A 5,659-nucleotide genomic window follows, 5' to 3' on the forward strand; every position below is an offset into this window, starting at 1 on the left:
GTAGCTCAATAGATAATATCATTAAGCATTCTAAAGGTTGAATATTGCTAATGAAACATACTGAGCTTTTAAGTAGAACTGTTAGACAAGATAAATGATAAATACTAGGTGAAAAAACAGTGGTTTTAGTGGCACTGACAAATATGGATTAAGAGGGCTTTCTACCCCTCTGGCTCAAAGCATTTCATTACTGGTAGATGGAAAATGGATGGTGTAGTCTACTGAGAAATTCCCTCAATAGGGAAGGTGTGATCTTGCTATTTGGGATGATAATGTCACTGTGGTTTTTCATCATGTTGCTCCATACAACATTTTAGGTACTTTTTTTGGTCTAGTAAATAATTGATGACATGAGTCTCTGCATGCTGTTGATGAGAAACTATTTTTTTCATCTATTTTCCTTGAAGCCCATAGGTTTCTCAAAATTAGGTTTTCTGGTGGCATGATTGTAATAGTATCTACTGGAGTTGAAAATTGTGTCTATTTTTTCCAAGAACAAGTTGTAAATCCTGTTAAATTGCAAAGTCAAGTCCATAGTTTGCATCAAAGTTAACAGGGAGAGAAGAGTGGACTAGCTTCCAGGCAGGCAATGTGAGAGTATTTAGACTCCATCATGCCTGAAAGCATTTTTCTTAAGTGCAAACATTGGATATATTACCCAGGGATTTAAAACAGAGTCAGCTAAAGGGAACTGAATCTTTTCAGTCTGTCAAATTATGTGTGTGTGCTTCTTAATCATTATCATGAAACAGTTCTATGGGACTACTTGAACCAAGTTAGCTTTCAATTAGCATGACATTATGTTGGCAAGTCAAAAGTATTAGAAAAAATATGGTCCTGGCATGGACATCTTATATATGAACAAGTTATTGGTGTATTTGCATGCTCCAACAGTATTACACCCTGTTAAGCTCTTAAAACTCTTGCCTCTGAATTTTTCTATTAAACTCACTTGAAAACATTTCCAAACCCAGTGAAATCCAACCATCGACCTGCTTCCATTAAGATCATGGCACCCGGTCCCATCACTTCATGGCAAATAGATGGGGAAACAGTGGAAACAGTGGCTGACTCAATTTTTGGGGGGCTCCAAAATCACTGCAGATGGTGATTGCAGCCATGAAATTAAAAGACACTTACTCCTTGGAAGGAAAGTTATGACCATCCTAGACAGCATATTAAAAAGCAGAGACATTACTTTGTCAACAAAGGTCCATCTAGTCAAGGCTATGGTTTTTCCAGTGGTCATGTATGGATGTGAGAGTTGTACTACAAAGAAAGCTGAGCACCGAAGAATTGATGCTTTTGAACTGTGGTGTTGAGAAGACTCTTGAGAATCCCTGGACTGCAAGGAGATCCAACCAGTCCATCCTAAGGGAAATCGGTCCTGGGTATTCATTGGAAGGACTGATGTTAAAGCTGAAACTCCAGTATTTTGGCCACCTGATGCGAAGAGCTGACTCATTTGAAAAGACCCTAATGTTGGGAAAGATTGAAGGCAGGAGAAGGGGACGACAGAGGATGAGATGGTTGGATGGCATCAAGGACTCAATGGACTTGAGAATGAGTAAACTCCAGGAGTTGGTGATGGACAGGGAGGCCTGGCGTGCTGTGGTTCATGGGGTCGCAAAGAGTCGGACATGACTGAGTGACTGAACTGAACTGAACCTGCTTCCTGACTTTACCCACATTGTTGAGCATTCTCGAAGTAAGCATACTGCTTTGCTAACTGGTTTTTCCCAATTTTCCTCCTACCTCATTAATTCCTGTTTTGCTTTGCTGATTCCTGTTTTTGTGTTTGGCCTCACTAAGTTGTAGTTCAAGGCCTCAATCATGAGTCTTCTTCCCTATCTTTCTTGTGCAACTGACCATGAAAGTGAAAAGTGTTAGACACTCAGTCGTGTCCAACTCTTTGCCACCCGATGAACTGTAGCCCACCAGGCTCCTCCGCCCATGGGATTCTCCAGCCAAGAATACTGGAGTGGGTTGCCATTTCCTCCTCCAGGGGATCTTCCCCACCCAAGGATCGAACCCAGGTCTCCCACATTGCAGGCGGATTCTATACCGTCTGAGCAACCAGGGAAGCCCATAACTGACCATATCTAGTTTTTTAAAATAAAATCCATATACTGATGACTCCTGAATCTATGTCTGCAGGTCAGACTTCTTCCATGTTCTTCCCATCTGCATTAGTTACCTATTACTACATATAAATTTACCAGAAACTTAGTGTCTTAAAACAGAACACAGTCTCATGGATTCTGTGGGTTAGGAATCTGGGTGTGGCTTAGCTGGGTCTTATGGCTCAGGGTCTCTCACAAGGCTGCAGTCAAGATGTTGGCGAGGTTTGATCGGTGCATGATTTTTTTTTTCCAAGTTCACTCCATGGTTTTTGGCAGGATTCAGTTCCTTAAAAGTTGTAGGACCCAGCTTTTCTCTGGTTGTTGGGCAGACGCCACCCTCACTTTCTTGCCACATGGGCTTATCTAAGGGGCAGCTCGTAGTATGGCAGTTGGCTTTATAAAACTGAGTAGTAAGAGAGTGCCAGCAAGATGGAAGTCAGGCTTTTATCACCTAATCTCAGAAGTGACATCCTATCATGTTGGCCTTATTAGCAGGTCACTAGGTTCATCCCATAGTCAAAGGGACATGATTATACAAAGTCATGAATAATAAAAGTCAGGAATTGTTATAGGCCTACCATGCTAATATATCAAATTAACTTGGATGTTTTATAAGCATCTCAAGCTTAAAGTATCCAAAAAGGATCACATCTTCCTAACCACTTCCCAAAGTTCCTATTCCCCTAGCCTTCCTCATCTCAATGGTAGCACAGTACACCTCTGACTAAACCCGGGAGTGATCTTTGATTCCATTTTCAGTCACTGACCACACCTAATACTTTTGTAACTCCAGTTCTATTATCTTCAAATTTTACCCTGTCTGAAGATTTTCTCTCTTTTTTAAATTAAAGAATAGTTGATGTATAGTGTTGTGTTAGTTTCATGTGTATAACATCGCAATTTTTCTCTCTCTCTATATATATTTTTTTCAAATTCTGTCCCATTATAGTTTATCATAAGATATCAAGTGTAGTTCTCCATGATATATGTTAGGTCATTGCTGTTTATCTGTTTTATATATAGTTGTATGTATCTGTTGATTCCAAATTCTTAGTTTGTCCTTTTTTTCTTTGGTAGCCATAGGTTTGTCTGTGGGTCTGTTTCGGTTTTGTGTATGTATGTGTATATATATATATATAGTTCATTTGTGTCTTTTTAAAATACTACATGTATAAGTGATATCACATGATATTTGTCTTTCTCTGGCATACTTCACTTGGTATGATAATGTCTAGGTCCATCCATGTTGCTGCAAACGTTATTGTTTCATTCTTTTTTATGGTTCAGTAATATTCCACTGTATATGTTATGTATGTGTGTGTGTGTGTGTGTGTATAACATCTTCTTTATCCATTTAACTATTGAGGGACACTTGGGTTGTTTCCATGTCTTGGCTGTTGTAAATAATGGTGCTATAAACACTGGGGTGCATGTATCTTTTCAAATTACAGTTCTTGTCTTTTTTTTTAAATATAAATTTATTTATTTTAATTGGAGGCTAATTACTTTACAATATTGTATTGGTTTTGCCATACATCAACATGAATCCACCACGGGTGTACACGTGTTCCCCATCCTGAACCCCCCTCCCACCTCCCTTCCCGTACCATCCCTCTGGGTCATCCCAGTGCACCAGCCCCAAGCATCCTGTATCATGCATCGAACCTGGACTGGCAATTCGTTTCTTATATGATATTATACATGTTTCAATGCCATTCTCCCAAATCATCCCACCCTTTCCCTCTCCCACAGAGTCCAAAAGACTGTTCTATACATCTGTGTCTCTTTTGCTGTCTCACATACAGAGTTATCATTACCATCTTTCTAAATTCCATATATATGTGTTAGTATACCATATTGGTGTTTTTCTTTCTGGCTTACTTCACTCTGTATAATAAGCTCCAGTTTCATCCACCTCATTAGAACTGATTCAAATGTACTCTTTTTAATGGCTGAGTAATACTCCATTGTGTATATGTACCACAGCTTTCTTATCCATTCATCTGCTGATGGACATCTAGGTTGCTTCCATGTCCTGGCTATTATAAACAGTGCTGCAATGAACATTGGGGTACATGTGTCTCTTTCAATTCTGGTTTCCTCCGTGTGTATGCCCAGCAGTGGGATTGCTGGATCATATGGTAGCTCTATTTTTCCTCTTTTAAGGAATCTCCATACTGTTTTCATAGTGACTGTACCAATTTACATCCCCACCAATAATGTAGGGAGGTTCCCTTTTCTCCACACCCTCTCCAGCAGTTATTATTTGTTGTCTGATTATTTTCTATCATTACCTTTGTTAAAACTATAATCCAGTATCATTTCTTGTATGAACCACTTCATTAGCCTCCAGCCCAATTATTATCTTTTTTCCCTATTCTTGGTCCGCTATAGTCCTTCCCTTACATGATCTCAAGGCAAGCTTTTAAGTAATTCATATTCTCTTACTAGTACCTGTATTAGTTCCCTAGTGCTGCAGCAACAAATTTCCACAGACCAGGTGGCTTAAAACAATAAAAATTAGTTTTCTCACAGTTCTGGAGGCTAGAGGTTCAAAACCAAGGTGTTGGCAGGGCTATGCTGTCTCTGAAGTCTCTAACAGATGATCCTTCCTTGCCTCTTCTTTGCTTCTTGGCCGTTTTGGCGAGTCCCTGGCTTTTCTTGGCCTAGAGATACATCACTCCAGTCTCTGCCTCTGTTGTCACATGGTTTCCTCCCTGCGAGTGTGTGTCCATCCTTTTAAGGGTTTAGGGTCTACCGTAATCCTGTATGGCCTCATCTTCACTTGGTTACATCTGCAAAGAACCAATTCCCAAATAAGGTCTCATATGCAGGTACCTAGGTTTAGTACTTTGGAGAAGGCAACGGCACCCCACTCCAGTACTCTTGCCTGGAAAATCCCGTGGATGGAGGAGCCTGGTGGGCTACATCCATGGGGTCGCGAAGAGTCGGACACGACTGAGCGACTTCACTTTCCCTTTTCACTTTCAGGCTTTGGAGAAGGAAATGGCAACCCACTCCAGTGTTCTTGCCTGGAGAATCCCAGGGACGGGGGAGCCTGGTGGGCTGCCATCTATGGGGTCGCACAGAGTCGGACACGACTGAAGCGACTTAGCAGCAGCAGCAGGTTTAGTACTTAATCATCTTTTGGGATGACCCACAACAGTCCCCTCATTTAAACTCCGAATTATTCTTTTTTACTACAAATAAAATACAGGTCCTGACATGAACTGGTCCCAGCCTATTCTTCATGATCTACCTAGTCCCATTCTTCCCTTTGTCCAGTCTCTTCTAGCCATATTGACCTTCTTTCTTTTGTAAAGTTATGCTGAGCTTGTTCCCGTCTCATGTCCGTGCATATGCTTTTCCTCTTCCTGTGATGTTTTCCCTGCATATCCTGCCTCCTTCTCACAATTTCAGTTCCAAATTATAGGCAAGACCTTGGAGAAATTAAAAAGGAAATTTCTATACCACATCACTCTTTTTCCTGTACTACTATTTTATTTTCCTCACAAAATTTATCATTAAAGAAAGTG

This window comes from Bubalus bubalis, chromosome X (genome assembly GCF_019923935.1).
Source record: "Bubalus bubalis isolate 160015118507 breed Murrah chromosome X, NDDB_SH_1, whole genome shotgun sequence".
Lineage (NCBI taxonomy): Eukaryota > Metazoa > Chordata > Mammalia > Artiodactyla > Bovidae > Bubalus > Bubalus bubalis.